This window comes from Procambarus clarkii, chromosome 35, assembly GCF_040958095.1.
Source record: "Procambarus clarkii isolate CNS0578487 chromosome 35, FALCON_Pclarkii_2.0, whole genome shotgun sequence".
NCBI classification, from domain to species: Eukaryota; Metazoa; Arthropoda; class Malacostraca; order Decapoda; family Cambaridae; genus Procambarus; species Procambarus clarkii.
This window is the reverse complement of record NC_091184.1, coordinates 12,692,921-12,719,636: the sequence shown is the minus strand read 5'-3', so window position 1 is coordinate 12,719,636 and position 26,716 is coordinate 12,692,921. Positions and strand designations below refer to the sequence as shown.

The 26,716-nt window shown below is 42.0% G+C and overlaps 1 long non-coding RNA gene across 1 annotated transcript in view; it reads right to left on the bottom strand.

The window, feature by feature from the left end:
• Positions 1-26,716, bottom strand: part of LOC138371231 (uncharacterized) — a 46,677-nt gene that overhangs the window by 1,893 nt on the left and 18,068 nt on the right. Inside the window, exons 2-3 of the long non-coding RNA XR_011230351.1 lie at positions 24,713-24,783; positions 196-377 (exon numbers count right to left, since the gene is read on the bottom strand). This is a non-coding gene — a long non-coding RNA (uncharacterized lncRNA). The remainder of the gene's footprint in view (positions 1-195; positions 378-24,712; positions 24,784-26,716) is intronic.

Below are 26,716 nucleotides of genomic sequence, written 5' to 3'. Positions count from 1 at the left end.
TAATGAAAATTTTTGATAAAAGTTCACATGTAAAAGACACCAGTCTATTAAAACTATGGAATTGTCTACCTGTCAAAGCCATAAATAGCAAGACATAAAGTATAAAATTAGTATATATAAGTCTAAAGTTCTGCTGGAGAAATGTTTATGAAGAACTGAATTGCAACACACATTTAATTTAAGCTGTTAGCTTACCTTGCTTAGATATGAAGGGAAAATTCCACATAACTCGTTAGTATGTTCGGTTAAAATCTCTCTCTTCTTCTTGTAATATGTGAGATAATGCAGCATTTCTTGAATGGTATGTTGTTGTTCCTCTCTGGATCTCTTCTGAAGCTCCACATCTTCTACTGCCTTCTTTTTTTGAGCCAGGGACACTAATAAAAGAAGAAAATTTATTTACTGTAAGTAAACTAAAACTCAGTTTAATGTAATTACAGTTTAGGTACTTGCATAATACATTCATTTATATATATACAAGAAGGTACATTGGGATTGAGGATACATAGCATAGTAATTACAATCTTATAAAGCCACTAGTATGCGCAGCATTTCGGCCAGGTCCTTAATCTAAGAAAATTTTAAGTAGGTAAATACTTGCAAAATTTATAAAAAATGATAACAGTTACAAACCAAGAAAAAAAATAAAAAATGAGAGAAAATTGTAGGTATATTAAAGCACATAGGTGCTTGGACAACAAGAGGTCACCTGTACCGACCGGGGACCAGCTTCGCTACCCTACGCTAAGTACCTGCCATAAAGTTTGAACAAAATAACATACATAATATTACAAATATACAGTATACATATAATATTATAAATATTAAACATATAAATATATACATATAATTTTATAAAGAGTTAAAAGGACTGACATCAACAAGTGATCCATACAGTGAACCTCAAATACAATACATCAGACAATGGAGAGGTGTGGCGAGTGTTCGGGAGTTCTTGGAAAACGTAATGCAGGCGTCCAGTGTTGCATCTGTAACATAAGATTTCACCTGGGCTGTACAGAATTAGCTCCAGGATGCACAAAAAGGCAAGGAATTTACTGGGTTTGCAAAGATGACAGATTAATTTTAGAGAACATAACTAAACTGATGAAAAACATACCCGAGTCACAGAGATTATCATTCACAGACAAGCTACCAGTGATATATGCAGACTGGGAAAAGACAACATTGGATAACGACCAAAACTCAGGAACAGATAGTTTAGAGAACCGCAGCAGTAGTGTGGAGGAGGAGACTATTGTGGTACAAAATAACAGCAATATTACAGAGCCAGATAATATAAACGATGAGAGCAACAGTGAAACAGAGTGCATAGATGAAGGAATTGGGACGAAAAACGGAGATGGCTCCAATAAAGAGGTAAACAAGACAGTCACAGATATAAATACCTTGAAAAACGCAAAACCGGAACACATTTGCAAATTCTACGCTAAAGGAATATGCAAATATGGAAAATTAGGAGCAAAATGCCATTTTTTGCATCCTCGAAAATGCAGGAACATGTTGGAGAGGGGTACATGCCGTTTTGGAACAGGGTGTAGATACTTCCACCCTAAATTATGTCAATTTTCAGTTAGGGACAAAAAATGCAACAATCTTCAGTGTCCGGAATTCCATGTGAGAGGTACACAGCGTTATAGACGGGAAGATCAATATGACATTACTGGAAAATTTTTAAGAGGAAGGCAGAAAAAGAGTAGTAAATATAAGAGAGAGGAACAGTCAGATGGAACCACTACAGGATTACAGAGGGGAAGGGAGATACCCACAAGACTGGAATACAAACTATCAACAAGCACACAGGTACTACACGACACAACACCCGTCCCTACTACCAAAACTGGACGAATCACTTCCAAAACAACACACCCTGGACGCAAACACAGTGGCCTCCTTACCAGAGCCTCAGATATTAACACCAAGTAAGGCATCCAGTACTTCCACTAACACGATAACATTTATATTTGCCAACATCCAGGGTATAAAAACACGCAAATCCAACAAAGTTCACTTTATTGATGGTCTCCTTCATGAGGCAAATGCAGTGTTTGCAGCCATACCAGAAACCCACACAAAGGACTACCTTGATGGTGAAATATGGATCTCAGAGTACAATTTTTTCAGATGTGATAGGAAACACCGGCTGCAGGGTAGGGTCAGCCTCTACATCAAAGACACACTCATCTGTACTGAGCTGCTAAACACCTCAAATGATATGGTGGAAGTGCTGATAATCAAAATAGAGATTCTAAATGTAGTTATTGTCCTTTTATATAAGTCATCGGAGGCAAACCCTCAGCAGTTTAAAGACCAACTAATGAAAATAGAACACTGCTTCGAAAACCTTACAAATCCAGCTCCGAACATCATCCTGCTTGGGGACTTCAACCTACGGCACCTGAAATGGAAGCACCTGGCTAATACAGTAATATCAGAAAGAATACCAGGAAGTAGCCTAAATGAACAGGCACATGCAAATGACCTGCTACGGATGTGCGACAGGTTTGCCTTAAACCAGCAAATAGTAGAACCAACTAGGAAGGAGAACATGCTGGACCTCATTTTCACTAATAATGATGAATTGATCAGGAACATAATGATTACAAATACCTGTTACTCAGATCACAACTTAATTGAAGTTCTGACAAGCATGGGGAGTAGACCTTCAAAACCAGTCCAGATTCCCGGTGGAGGAGATTTCAGCAAATTCAACTTCAATAATAAACAGATAAACTGGGAGCAAATAAACCAGGACTTCACAGAAATAAACTGGGAAGAACAGCTAGAAAATGCAAACCTGAACCAGTGCCTGGAAAAAATAAGCTCAGTAGCACTAGAAATATGTCCAAACAGCATACCCCTAAGAAAAAAGAGGAAGAGATGCAGATTGGAACGGGAACGTCGTTCCCTATATAGGTGAAGAAAACGAATCGCGGAACAACTTGAGAGTCGCACCCTATCTCAAGAACGGCGAAGAAGGTTGGGTAGAGAAATAGAAACAATTGAACGGAAGCTACAAGAATCATACAAAACCCAGGAGAGGCAAAGAGAGCAAAAGGCCATCAGTGAAATCGAGAGAAATCCGAAATATTTTTTCTCCTATGCAAAATCAAGATCAAAAACCACATCTAGCATCAGGCCCCTGCGAAAGGAAGATGGAACTTTCACCGATGACAACAAAGAAATGAGCGAGTTACTGAGGAAGCAGTACGACTCTGTTTTCAGCGAGCCATTAAACACACTAAAGATTGATAACCCAAATGAATTTTTCATGGATATGATACCAACATCAAATCATATATCAGACGTCACCCTATCCCCACTGGATTTTGAAGAAGCCATAAACAGTATGCCTATGCACTCTGCACCAGGCCCGGATTCTTGGAACTCCATATTCATCAAGAACTGTAAAAAAACACTATCGCAGGCCCTCCACATTCTGTGGAGACAAAGCCTAGATACTAGCATTATTCCTGATATACTAAAAACAGCAGAGATAGCACCACTTCATAAAGGAGGAAATAAGGCAGAGGCAAAAAATTACAGACCGAAAGCACTAACATCGCACATCATAACATTTTTTGAGAGAGTGCTAAGAAGTAAGATCACAAAATACATGGAATCACAGCATCTCCATAACCCCGGACAACATGGTTTCAGAACAGGGCACTCTTGCCTGTCGCAGTTGCTCGACCACTATGATATGGCATTAGATGCTATGGAAGACAAACAAAACGCTGATGTAATTTACACAGATTTCGCAAAAGCTTATGATAAATGTGACCATGGTGTTATTACACATAAAATGCGTTCAAAAGGAATTACCGGAAAAATAGGCAGATGGATCTACAATTTCTTGACTAACAGAACACAATGTGTAATAGTCAACAAAATAAAATCCAGCCCATCAACCGTGAAGAGCTCACTCCCCCAGGGTACTGTGCTTGCTCCAGTACTTTTTCTCATCCTCATATCGGACATAGACAAGAACACAACCTATAGCATGGTATCATCCTTTGCAGATGACACTAGGATCTTCATGAGAGTTGGCAACATAGAGAACACGGCAAACCTCCAGTCAGATGTAGATCAGGTCTTTCTATGGGCTACAGAAAATAATATGGTGTTTAACGAAGATAAGTTCCAGCTCATGCGCTATGGAAAAAATGAAAATATAAAAACGGAAACCACATACAAAACTCAGGCAAATCACAACATAGAACGAAAAGGCAATGTAAAGGATCTGGGTGTACTCATGTCGGAAGACCTTACCTTTAAAGAACACAATAAAGTAGCCGTCACAACTGCACGAAAAATGACAGGTTGGATAACAAGAACTTTTCACACTAGAGATGCTATACCGATGATGATACTTTTCAAAACGCTTGTGCTCTCTAGAGTGGAGTACTGCTGCGCAATGACAGCCCCTTTCAAAGCTGGAGAAATTGCTGACCTGGAGAGCGTGCAGAGGTCCTTTACTGCTAGAATCCACTCAGTAAAACACCTAAACTATTGGGACCGACTAAAGAGCCTAAATCTGTACTCCCTTGAGCGCAGGCAGGAGAGATACATAATAATTTACATGTGGAAAATATTAGAGGGGCTGGTCCCAAACCTGTACACAGAAATAACATCACATGAGACCAGAAGACATGGCAGGATGTGCAGAATACCCCCGTTGAAAAGCAGAGGTGCAACAGGTACTCTGAGAGAGAACTCTATCAACATCAGAGGCCCGAGACTGTTCAACACGCTTCCGCTACACATAGGGGACATAACTGGCAAACCCCTCACAGTGTTCAAAAGAGAACTGGATAAGCACCTCCAATGGATACCTGATCAACCAAAATGTGACTCATACATTAGGCTGCGAGCAGCCATGTCCAACAGCCTGGTTGACCAGTCCAGCAATGAGGAGGCCTGGTCAACGACCGGGCCGCGGGGACGCTAAGCCCCGAAAACACCTCAAGGGTACCTCAAGGAAAGGCTCAAAGTTTTGTGAAGACATGTTTGCACTGCAAGGTTGATATTCACTATGTCACCTATTTCAGACTCCCAGTTGATAATAGAGGCAGCAGCAATACAGCTGCTTTTAGAAGTTTCATTGTGCAGCTTAAAGCTTATCTTCATTGTATCTAGAGGTGGTTTATTAACCCTTAAACTGTGTATGGCGTATATATACGCCCTGAGTAACATGTCCCACAGTGCGCATGGCGTATATATACGCCATAGGGTGCCAGGCCCGATTCAAATGGCCTGCGGCTACACTGGGTTCACAGTAGCTTCCTCAGGGCTCTTGTAAACAGATGCCATTTAAAAAAAAAATCGTGGGCAATATTCTCAGGTGTAAGAGGCACAGTACTGTTGGAGCAACCAAGGCTGGTGCATGCAGCATGAGCGAACAGCATTGATGTTCATCTTGTGACCACAGCATCGCCGAAAAATGTCAAAATAAATATATACAGGATGACCCCTGACTGTGATATAAATAACCAGGGTTGTGATAATAGCAGGATTGTTGTAATAATTAGCGCTGTGGGAGGAGTGATGTTGAGAGACGGAGGGAGACAGCATCGTTTACTGACTGTGTGGCTACCTGTTATTGTTTGCATTCACCATACCAGCTCAGTGGTTCTCTATGGTGAACACAAATGTAGATACATATATATAATGTGTGTATTAGTGTAATAACAGCAAAAGGATTATGTTGGGAGGAGCCATTTGGGTGACGGTGACGACGTCGTCTGCACGATTTGTCTAGCTGTTTAGAGGGTGGCCACTATGCTCTTTGGGCGCACTACAAGCTTAGGTGTACAGTTACGGTGCATAAAACATGTAGGTACTTATATATAATATGTGTATATAGGGTAATAACACTGCAAACAGTATTGTTGGGTGAGAAAGTTTAGTGCGTGTGACCTTGAATGAGTGAGGGAGCCACCAGCTGTGTATAGCGACGACTCCTAGTGCCTGAACTAACTATATCAGCTTAGCTGTACAGTTGTGGTGAACAAAATATATACATACTTATATATAACGTCTGTATATAGTGTAATAACACCACAAATGGTATTGTTGGGGGAGAAAGTTTAATGCGTGTGTTGAGGGAGTGGCAGCGAGTGACTGGCTGGTGTGTGGCGGTAACTCCTCGTTGCTTTTCGACTCTCAATACCAACTTAGTGGTTCGTTATGGTGACCAAAACATACAGATACTTATATATAACCTGTGTATAGAGTGTAATAGCATCAAAACTATTTGTTTATTGTTTTATAAACATAATAATTGAATCACTAATATGCACACCATACTTTTGATTATAGTGATTATTCACCACTTTTATTATATAAAAATATCACAATACACACTATTGAATAATATTACTGCAAAAAACTAAGAAAAAATCAATCGGAGACATTGAAACAATTGGGTAATAACATCTTTGTGGCAACTCCCACCTGTCAGCGCGGGTGGCGCTGATCAGCCCTGACGACCGCTCTGTCAACGCCCACTTTTTGCCAGACTTCCTCGGTCAATTGCGCCCAAAATATGTCACCTACGATTTTTTTTTATTTTCCCGTACACAGGGGACACAAATTAACATGTTTAGAAGACGAAAAAAAATGTTTAATTTTTTTTTCTTGCGCACAGGGGTGTAAATGTCCTCAGGACCCCTGAGCAGTGGAAGGGTTAATGTTGGTTAGAAGAAATATAGGGTAATGGTCTGTGGTCCTATCAGTGATTATTCCTGAGGTAAGTGGAGAGGTTATGTTAGTCCAGATGTGGTCAGGAGTGAAGGCAGTTGTTTCAGTAATTCTAAAAGGTTTAATAATTAAGGGTATGAACAAGCAGGAATTCATACAGTTGACTAAACTAGCAACTTGAAGGTTATCAGGATCACAGAGGTCAATATTAACTCTTTTTGCTGGCCCGGCAGGCGACCTAGCGCACACACCACAAGGAAGGCTGAGCATTGGCAGTGAGCGTACAAACCACACTCAAATGTTTATACTGTACTCTTTTCAGCTTTCTATTTTCAGCTTCCTCAATTTTCATGCTATGTCATTCATTTTGCTATCAATTGTTCACAATATAAAGGGGCACATTTAAAACCAGTCCCATAATATTTGGACAATAAATGGAATTTTTTAAAATCCATTAATTGATGACAGCATTATCTTCATCAGGGACTGTGCATGTTTCGGTTTTATGATGTCGATCCCCTCATCAGGCCATGAAACCCGATATTAGTTGGTTTTTGTTAACCCCTGGGATGCTCTTGCGATTTTAGCCTGCAACACGTCTTATAAAAGTGTTCACTTGTGTTCCCTGATCATGGGAAAAATAGAAAATAAATTGTGACATATTTTGGCCGCAATATGGCAAGGAAGTCTGGCAAAAGTGAGGCGTTGACAGAGTAATTGTCGGAGGCGGTCAGCTCCACCCGAGCTGTCAGGCGGGAGTTGCCACAAAGATATTATTACTTAATTATTTCAATGTCTGATTTTTTTTTTTTTTTGAGTAATATTATTCAATAGTATGTAGTGTGATATATTTATATAATAAAATGTGTGACCCATTGCTATACTCAAAAGTATTATGAGCATATTAGTGATTCAATTATTATATTCATCTACATAAATAAAAATGTAAATGTTCATTTGTTCAAAATCGCTAATCTCCAAGAGTTCTTCACAGATTGCTTTGAAATTTTGACGTTCCATTCACAACAGAGCGTGTTTTTACATACATACTATATAGATGTCATGCCTGTAATGGGAGAAAACATGCTTTTCTTGAAAAACTGTGTTTTTCACATGTTTTTTATGTGAGGGAAATCTCCCAAACCTCCTTACCGATTGCTTTTAAATTTTGACACGACGTTGCATTTGAATAAGTGAGTGTTTTTATATACCTACTATATACATGCCTCATCTGTGACAGGTAAAAACATACATTTTTTTAAAAACAGTGCCATCTTTTGCATGTAATAGCAGCACACGTTATACCAAATATGTTACGATTACATTTCATTTTAATTTAATTATTTTGTGTGACATTGCGTTGGAACTGAGCTGTGTTGTTTACCATACTGATCATTTTGTGGGTATCTTGAGGTTATCTTGAGATGATTTCGGGGCTTTTTAGTGTCCCCGCGGCCCGGTCCTCGACCAGGCCTCCACCCCCAGGAAGCAGCCCGTGACATCTGACTAACACCCAGGTACAGTACCTATTTTACTGCTAGGTAACAGGGGCATAGGGTGAAAGAAACTCTGCCCATTGTTTCTCGCCGGCGCCTGGGATCGAACCCAGGACCACAGGATCACAAGTCCAGCGTGCTGTCCGCTCGGCCAACCGGTATAGTTTTTTTTTTTTTTTTTTTCATTGTTTTCATTTTTTTTTAAGTGTTCTACATATTTGTAAGTGATGGGAACATCAGATCATTTGATGTTCCCATTTTTCTGATGGGAACATCAGATCATCTGGGAACACATTAGATGAGGGAGTGGGGGGAATGGTGGGGAAGACGAGGGGACAGGAGTGGGAAATGGTGGGGAAGGACGAGGGTGAGGATAATGGTGGGGAGGACGAGGGGGACGGGGCAGTGTGGCATGGTGAGGAGAACGAGGGGATAGGGGATTGGAGAATGGTGGGGAGGACAAGGAGATAGTGAAGTGGGGGATGGTGGGGAGGACAAGGTGACGGGGGAGTTGGGTATGGTGGGGAGGACAAGGTGACGGGGGAGTTGAGTATGGTGGAGAGAATGAAGGGACAGGGGGAGTGGGAAATGGTGGGGAAGACGAGAGTGGAGGATGGTGGGGAGGACAAGGGGATAGGGGAATGGTTGGGAGAACGAGAGGACAGGGAAGGGGGGGGGGGGAATAGTGGGAAGGACAGGGTGACAGGGGAGGGTTGCTGTGGCTCAGCAACGCGCATGCATTTTGAGACATCTACCTTTCTGGGTGTCAGACCCGGTCGATGGCAGACATAGAATGCTCCCACCCACATGCGGGTTTTAATAGACCATTGCTCCTCGTGCCTCTCTGAGGGGGCCCAGGTTCTGGCTCATGGTTCCCAGTAGGCAAGAACTCCATGCACATTGATACCAGAAAGTTATACATATCCATTCAGCCTGGATAGCTCCAGGGAGCTGATGGGGCTCCCCCTAGAAAATACTGTGTTACAATTTTTATTTACCTTATTGTTGGAATTATGTCCATCTTGAATTCTCATGATGTTGTGAATACTGTACAGTAAATATCTACTGTAATTACCTAAGTGTAGTTACAGGATGAGAGCTACGCTCATGGTGTCCCGTCTTCCCAGCACTCTTTGTCATATAACGCTTTGAAACTACTGACGGTCTTGGCCTCCACCACTTTCTCCCCTTACTTGTTCCAACCGTCAACCACTCTGTTTGCGAAAGTGAATTTTCTTATATTTCTTCGGCATCTGTGTTTAGCTAGTTTATATCTATGACCTCTTGTTCTTAAAGTTCCAGGTCTCAGGAAATCTTCCCTATCGATTTTATCAATTCCTGTTACTATTTTGTATGTAGTGATCATATCACCTCTTTTTCTTCTGTCTTCTAGTTTTGGCATATTTAATGCCTCTAACCTCTCCTCATAGCTCTTGCCCTTCAGTTCTGGGAGCCACTTAGTAGCATGTCTTTGCACCTTTTCCAGTTTGTTGATGTGCTTCTTAACCCTCAAACCGCGCATATCATATATAAATGATATCGGTGACAAAACCGAAACCGCGCACATCATTTATATATGATTTCGTGTCTAGCGCTATAATTTAAACGCCCCGCCTGGGATAGGGGCAGCTATAGTACAGCCACAACCGATAGTTGCCAGATGCCACCTAGAAAAAAAATCCAGGCCAACATTCTTGAGTGTTACAGCATCAGTATTGAGCAAGCCACCAAGGCTGGCGCACGCAGCACGAGCTCACAGCACCGCTGTTCAGCTTGTGACCACAGCATCGCCTACAAATGCCAAAATATAAATGATACTGCTATTATTTAGCAGTGATAGTATTACTGAAGCCCCCTGACTGTGATAAAACTGACCAGGATTCTGATAACAGCATGATTGTGGTGATATTTAGCGCTGTGTTCCATGGAGGGAGGAGTAAGGCTGTGGAGGGAGGGTTGTGGCGTTGTCTTCTGACTGTGTGTAGCCACCATTTATTGACTGCACTCACCATACCAGCTTAGTGGTTCGCTATGGTGAACACAAATGTAGATACTTATATATAACTTGTGTATAGTTAGATAACAGCGAGAGGAGTAGGTTGGGAGCCACCATTTTGGTGAGGGAGGAGCGTCGTCTGCACGACTTGGCATGTTATTTACTGATGGCCACTATGGTCTTTGGGCACCATACCAGCTTATTTGTTCAGGTATGGTGAATAAAACAGGTAGATACTTATATATAATGTGTGTATATAGCGTAATAACACCACAAACAATATTGTTGTTGGAGAAATATTAGTGCGTCTGGCCTTGAGGGCGGCCGCCGATCAGCTGACTGTGTGAGTAGCTACATCTTTGTGCCTTTACTCACCATACAAGCTTAGATGTACAGTTATGGTGAACAAAACATGTAAATACGTATATATAACGTCTGTGTATAATGAATAAATGCAAAAACAGTATTGTGGGAGGTGAATGACGGTGAGTGAGGTGGTGTTGAGGGAGGGAGTGGCAGTGAGTGGCTGCTGGTGTTTGGCGGTCACTCCTCGTTGCTTTTTGACTCACAAGACCAACTTAGTAGTTCGTTATGGTGAACAAAACATGCAGATACTTATATATAACCTGTGTATATAGTGTAACAGCAGCAAAACTATTTGTTTATTGTTTTATGAACATAATAATTGAATCACTTATATGCACACCATAATTTTGAGTACAGCGATGGTTCACACATTTTATAATATAAATATACCACAATTCACTGTATGGAATAATATTACTGCAAAAAAACTAAGAAAAAATCAGAGACATTGAAAAAATTAGGTAATAATATATTTTTGGCAACTGCCGTCTGACAGCTCGGGCGGAGCAGACCTCGTCTGGCGAAGGCTCTGCCAACACCCCTTTTTTGCCACACTTCCCTACCCTATTGCGGCTAAAATATGCCACCTACGATTTTTTTTTTTTATTTTTTCCGTGATCAGGGAACAAAAATGAACACTTCTATAAGACGAAAGAATTTTTTGGATTTTTTTTGTTGCGCCTGTGGGTGTGAATTCCATTTGGGCCCCTAGCGGTTTGAGGGTTAAGATATGGGCACCATACAACTGCTGCATATTCTAGCTTTGGCCTAACAAAAGTCGTGAACAATTTCTTTAGTATATCGCCATCCATGTATTTAAAAGCAATTCTGAAGTTAGAAAGCGTGGCATAGGCTCCTCGCACAATATTCTTTATGTGGTCCTCAGGTGATAGTTTTCTATCTAGAACCACCCCTAGATCTCTTTCTTTATCAGAATTCTTTAAAGATTTCTCACATAATATATAGGTTGTGTGGGGTCTGTGTTCTCCTATTCCGCATTCCACAACATGACATTTATTAACATTAAATTTCATTTGCCAAGTGGTGCTCCATATACTTATTTTGTCCAGGTCATCTTGAAGGGCATGACAATCATCTAAGTTTCTTATCCTTCCTATTATCTTAGCATCATCAGCAAACATGTTCATATAATTCTGTACACCAACTGGTAGATCATTTATGTAGACAATAAACGTCACTGGTGCAAGAACTGAACCCCTGTGGTACTCCACTTGTGACATTTCTCCAGTCCGATACATTGCCTCTGATCACAGCCCTCATTTTTCAATCAGTCAGAAAGTTTTTCATCCATGTTAAAAGCGTACCTGTCACTCCTCCAATATTTTCCAGTTTCCAGAACAACCTCTTATGTGGAACTCTGTCGAAAGCCTTTTTTAGGTCCAGATAGATGCAGTCAATCCAACCATCTCTTTCCTGTAATATCTCTGTTGCTCGATCATAGAAACTGAGTAAATTCGATACACAGGATCTTCCAGATCGAAAACCATACTGTCTGTCTGATATTATATAATTTCTCTCCAGGTGTTCTACCCATTTAGTTTTAATTATGTTTTTCAATATTTTGATTATTACACTTGTCAATGATACTGGTCTTTAATTAAGGGGGTCTTCCCTGCTTCTACTTTTGTAGATTGGAACTATGTTAGCCTTTTTCCACACATCAGCTACAACTCCTGTAAACAGGGATACCTGAAAAATCAGTTGAAGAGGAATGCTGAGCTCAGGTGCACATTCTCTCAGGACCCCATGGTAAAACTGCATCTGGACCAACTGCTTTGTTCTTATTCAGCTCCTTGAGCATTTTTTCCACTTCGTCTCTAGACACCTCTATGTGCTCTATGTTGTTCTCTGGAATTCTTATTGTATCTGGTTCCCTGAAGATTTCATTTTGTACAAACACACTTTGGAACTTTTCGTTTAATGTTTCACACATTTCATTTTCATTTTCCGTGAATCTATTTCCCATTTTCAACCTCTGAATATTATCCTTTACCTGCAATTTGTTGTTTATGAATTTACAGAATAGACCTGGTTCTGTTTTACATTTGTCTGCAATCTCTTTTTCAAAATTTCTTTCTGCCTCTCTCCTCACTGCCGTGTAGTTGTTTCTCGCATCTTTGTATCGCTGGTATGTTTGGGGGTTTGGCCTCTTCCTGTATTGATTCCATTTTTGTGTCTTTTGGTCTCTGGCCCTCTCGCACTTTCTGTTGAACCAATCCTGTTTCCTAGTTCTGCTTCTCTGTTTTGGTATAAATTTTTTTGTGCCTTTATCATATACAGTGGTACCTCGCATAACGATCGCCCCAAAAGACGAACATTTTGGGTAACGAACGGTACCGATCGGCGTCAAATCGTCCCGTATGACGAACGCTGGTTTGAGTAACGTCGGCACCACATTGTGGGGTCGCGCTGCTTCTTGCACATTCTTAGACGCCTCTGATGATGCACATAAATTATGTTGTTCTTGTTTAAAGATGCTAATGATGCTGGGATATAAAGGGGTGACTGCTGAGATGTTGCAAAGCATTGACGTTTTTGTAGGAAAAAAGAAATGAAATGTCTGATATACAACAAATGTCAAAAAGGTTCGTTCAGTGTTCGGCAGGTAGGCTGCTCTATTATAACAATCTTTCTTTGTTTCAAATGTGTCCCATTTGTTTTGTATCTGTCATTTACGTCTCAATAATGGAGAAGCCTACCTTACATATACACTCAACAAACCATTATGAAATTTTCCTTTCTTCAAATGTGTTCAATATTTATTTTTCATTTGTCTTATAGTAAAAGGTTCGTTCGGTGGTCGGCAGGTAGGCTGCTCCATGTTTCTTATATACAAAAAATGTAAATAATAAAAAAAATTAAGAATTTTGAAAACCAGTACAAATGTCAAAAAGGTTCGCTCGGTGGTCTACAGGTCGGCTGCTCCATGTCTCTTAAATAAAAAAAATAAAAGAACTGTTGAAACAATTTGAAAAAATGGACAAATGCCATAAAGGTTCGTTCAGTGTTTGTCGGGTAGGCTGCTCCATTATTGAGACGTAAGTGACAAATACAAAACAAATGGAACACATTTGAAACAAAGAAAGATCGTCATAATGGAGCAGCCTACCCAACAAACACTGAACGAACCTTTTGCTATAACGAATATGAAAGACAAGGGCTGCTGGCTGGGTTAGTACTGCGTGAGCAACCATTTGTGGCACACGTGCCTCTGGCTCTCAAACACCTGTCCGACACGGTGTTGAAAGACTGCGCTCAGTCGGTGCAATTCAGACCCTATTGTTTGAAGAACATAAAGGTCATAACATAGGTGGAGCTAGGCGCAATAAGGGCTTAACACAACAGTCGGATGCCAGTGATACAGCACCTATGAGGATGATACAGCGAGCGTATCCAGTTGTAGCTCTGAGCCCCACCCTTGCCATCTCCAATTTATATAGATGAATCATTTTCTGCATTTAGTGATGATGCATCTGATACAAGTAGCATAGATGAACAGTGTTAGTGACTTCCATGGTGGTATTGTCCATAGATATTTTCAAGAATACCTGAATCTCTTCCTGACTGAACACTCTTTGAGGCTCGCTGAATCTCTTCCTGTGTGGGACCTTACAAAGCGATCTTTTCAAGACTACCTTACAAATTGAGCTTTTCCTATAATCGTTTCAATACTACCTTATGCTTTACAAGCTTGGCTACATACCACCTACAAGTACTAAAGCCAAGGGTGAACGCGAGTGCGTTATTTACAAGCACACAGAACGATGAAACAGGAAACGAAAATGTATCTGTAGCTGGTGCAAGGAGAGCAAAGTCGCACTGTGTACCATGGACTACTTCGTTGACTATTACGCACCTCCAAAGTACTGAGTGTGTAATACAGTGTGTTACTGTGTAAATAGTATGTGAAACTGTACATATTGTAATTTTAGTGAATTTTTACCACACAATATTGTGACAATAAACATTTATTGTGGACACCTTACTGACACATGTATCACAGTTCCATGGAAAATTATGAACATTCTACTGTATACATATTGTAAAGGTCACAAATATGCATCATATACGTTAAAAGAAGCAAATAAAACCGCATTGGAAATACATAGAAAAAATATTTGAAAATATATTTGTGGCAACACGCGGTGCTTGAATGGCCTGCGCGACCGTGTCTGGGAGCTTCACACATGGGCGACCAGCCCCTGATGACGTCACAGCGCACCTTGTCCACGCCCTCACAGCCAAAGTGGAATTTGATAATTATTTTTACATAGACATGTTCAGGGAAGGAAATTTATCATTTTACAAAGAAAAATTATATTTTGAGGAACATTTGATGTCATGCACACTGGGGGAATTTCACAATAAACACAGTGCATCACACTGGTTACATGGGGGACACTCGTTTTGTATGACGTCCGTTTCACATGACGAACATGGAACGGATTAAATTCGTTACTCGAGGTACCACTGTATTTCACAAAACTTGACATACATCTCATTCACTTCCTTGCCTAGCAACAAGTCTGTCCAATTATACTCACTTAAATTTTTTCTAAGGTTGCCATAATGTCCTCTCTTAAAGTCAGGTTTTTCAATTGCATTGACCATCATATTTTCTTCCAGATTATAACGCATTGCATACTTTATTCCCAAAAAGACATGGTCACTTTTACATACTGTGCTGTATGTTGAGTACTATAAAACAGGTTATGAAACTTTTGTACACTAAAATTACTGCAACCTTAATCATAACACATTAACACTATGTACTTAAATTTAACAATTGTTCTAACTGTACACTCCACACAGGATGTTCTTAGATGTTTGCATCAGGTTTGCTGGCGCTCGCTGCTGCTGTGTTTGCCTCAGCTGCTTCTGAGCTGGTGCTGGCTGCTGTTGTACAGGTGCTAGCTACTGTTGTAATCGTGCTGGGTATAGCTTTGCTCGTGCTGGGTACAGCTGTGCTCGTGCTGGATACAGCTGTGCTCGTGCTGGGTACGGCTGTGCTCGTGCTGGGTACAGCTGTGCTCGTGCTGGATACAGCTGTGCTCGTGCTGGGTACGGCTGTGCTCGTGCTGGGTACTGCTGTGCTCGTGCTGGGTACGGCTGTGCTCGTGCTGGGTACAGCTATGCTTGTGTTGGGTACGGCTGTGCTTGTGTTGGGTACGGCTGTGCTTGTACTGGGTACAGCTATGCTCGTGATGGGTACAGCTGTGCTTGTACTAGGTATGGCTGTGCTCGTGATGGGTACAGCTATGCTCGTGATGTGTACAGCTGTGCTTGTACTAGGTATGGCTGTGCTCGTGCTGGGTACAGCTATGCTCGTGATGGGTACAGCTGTGCTTGTACTAGGTATGGCTGTGCTCGTGCTGGGTACAGCTATGCTCGTGATGGGTACAGCTGTGCTTGTACTAGGTATGGCTGTGCTCATGCTGGGTACAGCTGTGCTCGTACTAGGTATGGCTGTGCTTGTGCTGGGTACAGCTATGCTCGTGCTGGGTACAGCTGTGCTCGTGCTGGATACAGCTGTGCTCGTGCTGGGTACGGCTGTGCTCGTGCTGGGTACTGCTGTGCTCGTGCTGGGTACTGCTGTGCTCGTGCTGGGTACGGCTGTGCTCGTGCTGGGTACAGCTATGCTTGTGTTGGGTACGGCTGTGCTTGTGTTGGGTACAGCTGTGCTTGTACTAGGTATGGCTGTGCTCATGCTGGGTACAGCTGTGCTCGTACTAGGTATGGCTGTGCTTGTGCTGGGTACAGCTATGCTCGTGCTGGGTACAGGGGTACAGCTGTGCTCGTAATAGGTATGGCTGTGCTCATGCTGGGTATGGCTGTGCTGGTTGATTTTCTGCCTCTAGTTCTTGCAAAATATTGATTCATTTTCAGCACTAATAAGGCACTATTAGCAAGCCACTGAGACATCTTGTTGTATAACAATACAGCTGTAGTACAAAAATGGTAAATTCCACAATTATTCTTCCACCGGGGGACAAACACATCCCTCGCAGACCAAGCTAATGGCACTGGGTGCCTACTGAATGAACGCAGACTAGGTCTATACACCCTACAGTAGGCTGGTGTTCAAGCCAGAGCCAGTTACATAAATTTCTCTCAAATATTGTATTTACATCAAATTATATGCTTTTGGGTTACATATTTAGTTTAGTGATTATTACAATAATAAGCGCTAAAAAAAATACTTATTTCAGAACTGATTTTTTAATTTTATTATTTCGAAGCCATGAGTCACTGAAATGTGGCGACGAAATCGAACAAAATACGCATGGTGGTGTGCACACGGATTAGACCCGTCCACTCGCGCTAGAGTTGTTATGCCAATAACATGAATAATTTCTCAAATAGCAGATATCTATTACAGCACAGATATCACTGTAATAGCAGATATCAGATACAGTACATTTTTTTCTTTTATTTAGTTTAGTTTAATTAGGATAATAAAGAGCTATTAGAGCACCAGTTTTAGAAATGATTTATTAATCTGAAACTTTCAAAGTCATGGGGCACTGAACTATGACGACACAGATGAAAGCGAGTGAAACTTCACTGTAAAGTGAGGTTTACAGTACAGTATTCCCTTATCTGTCCACCCTCACTCATATTGTTTCATCACAGAAAATGTATATATGAAGATTTCAACATATTAGCTAGCTATTCACGCTTCAGCCTTTAAAGTAAGTACTGTAATCTACAAAGATACGTGCGCCACAAATCAGTGAATGAAAATCATGGAAACACAGACGTTCACTTGTGTGGACCACTCTGGCTGGTGTTTGGTTAATATGCTTCACTTGTTGTGTGGACCATTCTGGCTGGTGTTTGGTTAATATGCTTCACTTGTTGTGTGGACCATTCTGGCTGGTGTTTGGTTCATATGGTTCCCTTGTTGTGTGGTCCACTTGTGTGATCCAACTTGTAATATGAAGGAATTATTAATTATAACCTGTGATAGAATGGGAAAGTTTTACACCAGTCTGTAAACTATCCCAACATCGTAAGCTTGTGGACCACTTGTCCACGTGTGTGATCAACTTGTCATAAGAAGGAATTATTAATTGTTATCTGAGATAGAATAGAAAAGTTTTCCACCAATCAGTGAACTCTGACCCAACATCTTAAGCAAATCCGCACATCCCGCCGCTTCAGCGAACCAGAGTAAACCAAACCGGGTGAATAAATCCAGCCTGTGAAGTGTGCGACTTAGCCAGAGATACGGCAAATTCAGGTACATTGAATTGAGGTTGTACTGTACTTGTCTTCTTTGTGCATCGGACAGTTGTTTGCATCTTTATTCCTGAGTGCCAGTAAATAGGAGGTGTTATCATTATTATCAGTATCAGTTGCCGCCCATCAAGAACGCATTTACTTTTTGAAAATTCGTCAAAAACCTATTTCTTGACATATTCGGATGAAATTTTCACGACGCTGATGCCAAATAATGGGAGATTTGTTTAAAAATTTTCACTATACTTGTATTTCATATATGGAGAAATCTCCACCGTCACCGGGCCCCTTTAAGTTTGTTGGCTAGTATTACATTTCTAAGATTAAAGTTGAATTCAGCAACCTCAGTGTTAGGCATTCTGTAACTGCTCCCATAGTCAAGTCAGCCTCGGTACCCTTGACTCTGAAACAGGCAAATATATACTCGCCACAGGTGTCTCTAGTTTGAATTACTTTTAAGGAAGTCAGATTTTGGTGGTAGTACTGTATTACCACCTCTTTGGATTGGCCAACAGTTATGAATTGCCAAGTAGTTTGTTATGTTAAAGAGTTTGTTGTATCCTCTTTCAACCACGTTTCATTAACCCTTAAACCGCTAAGGGCTATTGCCCTGCAACACCACCAGGCACCACAAAAAAAATCCAAATTGTTTTTCGTTTTATAAAGGTGTTCATTTATGTTCCCTGATCACTGCAAAAATAATAATAAAATCGTAGGTGACATACAGTGCATCCTCACTCTAAAAAACCCCGCTCTAGCGAATTCCCGGAAGATCCAAACAAATTGAATTCGTTACTAAATGTTCAGTAGAACATATAAAATGTTCAATTAACCCTCAAACCGCTAGGGGCCCAAATGGAATTCACACCCACAGGCTCAACAAAAAAAAAAAAATCCAAAAAATTCTTTCTTCTTATAGAAGTGTCCATTTTTGTTCCCTGATCACGGAAAAAATAACAAAAAAATTGTAGGTGGCATATTTTAGCCGCAATAGGGTAGGGAAGTGTGGCAAAAAAGGGGCATTGGCAGAGCCTTCGCCAGACGAGGTCTACTCCGCCCGAGCTGTCAGACGGCAGTTGCCACAAATATATTATTACCTAATTATTTCAATGTCTCTTGATTGATTTTTTCTTAGTTTTTTTGCAGTAATATTATTCCATACAGTGAATTGTGGTATATTTATATTATAAAATGTGTGAACCATCGCTGTACTCAAAATTATGGTATGCGTATTAGTGATTCAATTATTATGTTCATAAAACAATAAACAAATAGTTTTGCTGTTGTTACACTATATACACAGGTTATATATAAGTATCTGCATGTTTTGTACACCATAACGAACTACTAAGTTGGTCTTGTGAGTCAAAAAGCAACGAGGAGTGACCGCCAAACACCAGCGAGCCACTCACTGCCACTCCCTCCTTCAACACCACCTCACTCACCCTCATTTACCTCCCACAATACTCTTTCTGTATTTATTCACTATACACAGATGTTATATATACGTATTTACATGTTTTGTTCACCATAACTGTACATCTAAGCTTGTATGGTGAGTAAAGGCCATAAGACGTAGCTACTCACACAGTCAGCTGATCGGCGGCCGCCCTCAAGGCCAGACGCACTAATATTTCTCCAACAACAATATTGTTTGTGGTGTTATTACGCTATATACACACATTATATATAAGTATCTACCTGCTTTATTCACCATACCTGAACAAATAAGCTGGTATGGTGCCCAAAGACCATCGTGGTCATCAGTAAACAACATGATAAGTCGTGCAGACGACGCTCCTCCCTCACCAAAATGTCGGCTCCCAACCTACTCCTCTCGCTGTTATCTCACACTATACACACGTTATATATAAGTATCTACATTTGTGTTCACCATGGCGAACCACTAAGCTGGTATGGTGAGTGCAGTCAATAAATGGTGACCACACACAGTCAGAAAACGACGCCACAACCCTCCCTCCCACAGCATTACTCCTCCCTCCATGGAGCACAGCGCTAAATATCACCACAATCCTGCTATTATCAGAATCCTGGTCAATTTTTTCACAGTCAGGGGGCTTCAGTAATACTATCACTGCTAAATAATAGCAGTATCATTTATATTATGGTATTTGTAGGCGATGCTGTGGTCACAAGCTGAACAGCGGTTCTGTGAGCTCGTGCTGCGTGCGCCAGCCTTGGTGGCTTGCTCAATACTGACGCTGTAACACCCAAGAATGTTGGCCTGGATTTTTTTTCTAGGTGGCATCTGGCAACTATCGGTCGTGGCTGTACTATAGCTGCCCCTATCCCAGGCGGGGCGTTTAAATTATAGCGCTAGACACGAAATCATATATAAATGATGTGAGCGGTTTCGGTTTTGTCACTGATATCATTTATATATGATATGTGCGGTTTGAGGGTTAAGCGAGGAATATTAGTCCAAGTTGTCACCGAGACCGAGCGTCAGAGGAGGTCTTCATCAATTATGATTCAAAGTGTAAACAGTTATACAGTGTTTTATTATGCTTACCAATTGTTTCCAGGGAGAAATGGTTGAAGGATGATAAAATTGTGTCAGGAGTCATTGGTGAGAGTTGTTGTCAGGGGGCAAGTGGTATGAATAGTTAGGGTTTATTGTTAGGGGGCAGGTGGTGTAAGTTATTCTCATGGAAGGGAGGTTGTCAGTGGGGGAAGTTGTCAGGGAAGACAGAGTAATAGTGGTGTCAGGGGAGGCAGGTTGTGTCAGTGGTGGAAGTTGTCAGGGAAGGAGTAATAGTGGTGTCAGGGGAGGCAGGTTGTGTCAGTGGGGGAAGTTGTCAGGGAAGATGGAGTAATAGTGGTGTCAGGGGAGGCAGGTTGTGTCAGTGGTGGAAGTTGTCAGGGAAGATGGAGTAATAGTGGTGTCAGGGGAGGCAGGTTGTGTCAGTGGGGGAAGTTGTCAGGGAAGATGGAGTAATAGTGGTGTTAGGGGAGGCTGGTTGTGTCAGTGGTGGAAGTTGTCAGGGAAGATGGAGTAACAGTGGTGTCAGGGGAGGCAGGTTGTGTCAGTGGTGGAAGTTGTCAGGGAAGACGGAGTAATAGTGGTGTCAGGGGAGGCAGGTTGTGTCAGTGGGGGAAGTTGTCAGGGAAGATGGAGTAACAGTGGTGTCAGGGGAGGCAGGTTGTGTCAGTGGTGGAAGTTGTCAGGGAAGATGGAGTAATAGTGGTGTCAGGGGAGGCAGGTTGTGTCAGTGGAGAGCTCTGGCCAGAGTTATCATCTAAATGGCAACAAGTGACTGGCGCCTCCGTGCTCCACCTAGATAGTTCACTCACTGTCTGCTTTTCATCAAATTAGCTGAGTAAATGTTACCATTTCAGTTGTTTGTAACACACAGCTCTATCATATTCCATAGTCAAAATGAAGAATTCATAATAAATGGTGATGTTAGTGGTGAGGGTGATGCATTGGGGGGGGGGGGGGTAAAAAAGCAGCTAGCCTCTACGCAGTCAACATTATCTGAGACGGGTCAAGGTCTGGGTCTGAGGTCTGGCCTGAGGCCTGGTCTGAGGTCTATCCTGAGGCCTTGTCTAAGGTGGAACCTGAGCTGAAGCCTAATCTGAGACCTGGTCTGAGGTCTGGCTCTAGGTCTGGCTTGAGGTCTGGGCTGAGGTCTGGCCTGAGGCCAGCTCTGTGGCCTGCTCTGAGGCCTTGTCTGAGGCCTTGTCTGAGGCCTGGCCTGAGGTCTGGCCTGAGGTCTGGGCTGGTCTGACCCGAGGCCTGGAATGGTCTGGCCGAGGCCTGGCCTGAGGTCTGGCCTCAGGCCTGGTCTGAAGTTTGGCCTGAGGTCTGGCCTGCTTGATGGGGTTCTGGGAGTTCTTCTACTCCTCAAGCACGGCCCGAGGCCAGGCTTGACTTTTGAGAGTTTGGTCCACTAGGCTGTTGCTTGGAGCGGCCTGCAGGCTCACATACCCACCACAGCCCAGTTGGTCCAGCACTCCTTGGAGGAAGCAATCTAGTTTCCTCTTGAAGATGTCCACGGTTGTTCCGGCAATATTTCTTATGCCCGCTGGGAGGACGTTGGACAATCGCAGACCTCTGATGTTTATACAGTGTTCTCTGATTGTGCCTATGGCACCTCTGCTCTTCACTGGTTCTATTCTGCATTTTCTTCCATATCGTTCACTCAGTATGTTCTTATTTTACTGTGTAGATTTGGGACCTGGCACTCCAGTATTTTCCATGTGTATATCATTTGGTATCTCTCTCGTCTCGTTTCTAGCGAGTACATTTGGAGAGCTTTGAGACGATCCCAATAATTTAGGTGCTTTATTGCGTCTATGCGTGCCATATATGTTCTCTGTATTCCCTCTATTTCAGCAATCTCCCCTGCTCTGAAGGGGGGAAGCGAGTACTGAGCAATACTCAAGACGGGACAACACAAGTGACTTGATGAGTACAACCATCGTGATGGGATCCCTGGATTTGAAAGTTCACGATATCCATCGTATCATTTTTCTGGCTGCCGCAATATTTGCTTGGTTATGCTCCCTAAACGTTAGGTCGTCGGACATCATTATTCCCAAATCCTTGACATGCTGTTTTCCTACTATGGGCAGATTCAATTATGTTTTGTACCCTGTATTATGTTTCAGATCCTCATTTTTGCCGTACCAGAGTACCTGGAATTTATCACTGTTAAACATCATGTTATTTTCTGCTGCGCAATCCTGAAAAGGCCTGGGCCAGGCCTGAGGCCCGGTCTGGCCCTAAGCCTGGTCTGGCCCAAGGCCTGCCAGTCTGGCCACCACTCCCCACCCCAACTCCTCTACCGCTAACATTCTACAACCACCCCCCCCTCCCACACCGGACTACCAGTGACCGGCCCCTCCCTCCCTCCCCCTACCACCAGCGGCCCGACAACGGCCCCTCCTCTTGTCAGTTTGTTGAGAAAATTATGTGATTTTGCTTGACTGGATTCATTAATGCTCAAATTCGTAGCATTTTTATTCCAAATTGTTTGTAAATGATTGTTCTATCAAATGCCAGAGTGAAAATTAATTCATAATACTGTAAATGAATTGTTTATGAATATTTATATAGACTGATACATTTGGCTTATGGAAATCCTGGCCAATACATCATATTTGCAGCCACCAATAACCATCACATAGTTATGATTTTGATATGGAATTGTTTACCAATGACTGTTCTATCATGTGCCATGTTCAAAATAATAAATACATAATAAATAGATTTTCTGTGAATATTGTTTAGTTGATAGTGGATGTAGGACCTCTGTTATTTTCACATTAAGGGGAGGGACAGCCTGGGGCCGACAGGTAGAACGAATTCCGAGGTGAAATAACCAGCCTCACCTCATATAGTTCTTTCAAGTGAAAACACACTGTACATCATCATGTATATATTTTTGGTTACAGATTTTGTTTAGTAATATTATTAGGATAATAAAAAGTAATAAAAATACTTGTTTCATGACTCCTTTATTGTATTAGATGGAAATTCTCCAGGCTATCTCTGGCTGGCAATCTACTGCCACCTACAGAAGAATCTCTTAGGGAGGGAGGGAGGCAGTGAATGTGGGCAGGACAGAGAAAGTGAGCAGCAGTGAGAGTGACTCCCTCCCTTCATGATTCCCTCCCTTCCTGGTGGTGGTGTACAACGAGTGTTAGGCCGCTGATCCAGCCAAATATCCGCTAGTTCGGCTTCCATGGACATTTTGGCCGGAGAGGGAGATATCTTTATCCGGCCACGATTTTTGCCAAATGAGGGCGTTTTTCTGGATTGGCGGATTCCGGATTAGTGGGTTTCTACAGTATTTTGGTATGGTGGAAACGAGGAGCTTAAACAAAACAGGGTACAGGATGCAAACAGACCTACTCGTTGAAGGAAAGCGACAGGTAAAAGACCTGGGAATTATGATGTCTGACAACCTGACATTTAGTGAACATAACTGAGCAAATATAGTGGCAGCCAGGAAAATGGCAGGATGGTTTATGAGAACGTTCCAGGGACCAGCAATGCTAATACTATTTAAATCACTAATGCTGTCCCATCTTAAGTATTTCTTGGTACTCACTTCCCCTTACAGACCAGGAGAGATCTCTGAATTAGAGGAAATACACAGAATAAATACGGCATACATAGAAATGATAAAACATCTAAATAAATTACTGGGACCGTCTCAAAGCTTTTAAAATGCACTCTTTGGAAAGGAGAAGAGAAAGGTATCAAATACATGGAAGATACTTGAAGGCCAGATCCCAAATTTGCACAGTAGAATAACAACATACTGGAGCGAAAGGTATGGAAGGAAATGCAGAATAGAACCAGTGAAGAGTAGAGGTGCTCTAGACACAATCAGATTGCACTGTCTAAACATTAGGGGTCCACAGCTGTTCAACACCGAATTAGAAATATTGCCAGAACGAAGGTGGATGTATTCAAGAGGCACATGGACAGGTTCTTGCAAGTAGTGCCGGACCAACCAGGCTATAGTGGATATGTGGGCCTGCAGGCTGCTTCAAGCAACAGCCTGTTGGACCAAGTTATCACAAGTCAAGCCAGACCCCAGGTCGGGCTCGGGGAGTAAAAGAACTCCCAAAACTCTCTCCAGGTACTCCAGGTACCATATCAGAGATAAACGTTAATGATACTATTAAGTCTATCAGAAAAGATAAAAACAATCACCATAGCACCGGACTGATGCTCACTAAACTCGCTTATCCCAGTGATAAAAGACAACACCAACATTAATATACTAGTTAATGAAAATATTTTGATTAATACACTCACAATCACTGGTTATTGACATCAACATGATAAACACACACACTGGTAATACAGTAAGAATAAAATTGTCCTTACCATCATTAATGGGCAGAAGTTGTGTTTGCTATCGTCCTGGGTAGCCGAGCAGAGACTGGAAGCAGTATTACCTATTAGGGCAAAATAAAACAAATTTAAGGTTTCTATGACAAAAATTTTCCCACCAAAACATAGTAAATGTTTAGAAAAATTAAATAATTTTGTTTAGGTATTGTGCTTTGAGCAAAAGTAAGGAGGGTGAGCAGGAGTAAGGAGGGTGGGCAGGAATAAGGAGGGTGAGCAGGAGTAAGGAGGGTGGGCAGGAATAAGGAGGATGGGCAGGAATAAGGAGGGTGGCCAGGAGTAAAGAGGGTAGTCAGGAATAAGGACGATGGGCAGGAGTAAGGAGGGTGGGCAGGAATAAGGAGGATAGACAGGAATAAGGAGGGTGGGCAGGAGTAAGGAAGATTGGGCAGGAGTAAGGAAGATTGGGCAGGAGTAAGGAAGATGGGCAGGAGTAAGGAGGGTGGGCTGGAATGGGGAAGGGGGGTTATGGGCGGGTTCTCGACTGCCTCCCCTACCCTCTCTAATAGCCTACATAATGCAAACCATGTGCATTAACCCTTAACCCTTCCACTGCTCAGGGGTCCTGAGGACATTTACACGCATGTGTGCAAGAAAAAAAATTCTAACAAATTATTTCGTCTTCTTAAAATGTTAATACTGTACTAGTATGTGTTCCCTGAGCACGGGAAAAAAAAAAATAGTAGGTGACATTTTGGCCACAATTGAACGAGGAAGTTTGGCAAAAAGTGGGCGTTGACAGAGCGGTCGTCAGAGCCAGTCAGCGTCACCCGCGCTGACAGGTGGGAGTTGCCGCAAAGATATTATCACTTAATTATTTCTATGTCTCTGAATGATTTTTTCTTAGTTTTTTGCCGTAATATTATTCAATAGTGTGTATTGTAATATATTTATATAATAAAAGTAATGAATAATCGCTATACTCAAAAGTATGATGTGCATATTAGTGATTCAATTATGTTCATAAAACAATAAACAAATAGTTTCACTGCTATTACACTCTATACACAGGTTATATATAAGTATCTGCATGTTTTGTGCACCATAACGAACCACTAAGTTGGTATTGAGAGTCGAAAAGCAACAAGGAGTGACCGCCACACACCAGCCAGCCACTCGCTGCCACTCCCTCAACAGCGCCTCACTCGCCCACTTTTTCCTCCCACCATCCTGTTTTATGTTTTATTCAAAATATAGAGACATTATATATAAGAATCAACATGTTTTGTTCACCACAACTGTACAGATAAGCTGATATAGTTAGTTCAGGCACTACAAGTTGTCGCTATACACACAGTCAGCTGGCGGCTCCCTCACTCATTCAAGTTCACACGCACTAAACTCTCTCCCCCAACAATACCATTTGTGGTGTTATTACACTATATACAGACGTTTTATATATAAGTATGTATATATTTTGTTCACCACAACTGTACAGCTAAGCTGATATAGTTAGTTCAGGCACTACAAGTTGTCGCTATACACACAGTCAGCTGGCGGCTCCCTCACTCATTCAAGTTCACACGCACTAAACTCTCTCCCCCAACAATACCATTTGTGGTGTTATTACACTATATACAGACGTTTTATATATAAGTATGTATATATTTTGTTCACCACAACTGTACAGCTAAGCTGATATAGTTAGCTCAGGCACTAAGAGTCGTCGCTATACACACAGCTGGAGGCTCCCTCACTCATTCAAGGTCACACGCACTAAACTTTCTCCCCCAACAATACTGTTTGCAGTGTTATTACCATTTCTTGAGAGTATCTTGAGATGATTTCAGGGGTTTTTAGTGTCCCCGCGGCCCGGTCCTCGACCAGGCCTCCACCCCCAGGAAACAGCCCGTGACAGCTGACTAACACCCAGGTACCTATTTTGCTGCTAGGTAACAGGAGCATAGGGTGAAAGAAACTCTGCCCATTGTTTCTCGCCGGCGCCTGGGATCGAACCCAGGATCACAAGTCCAGCGTGCT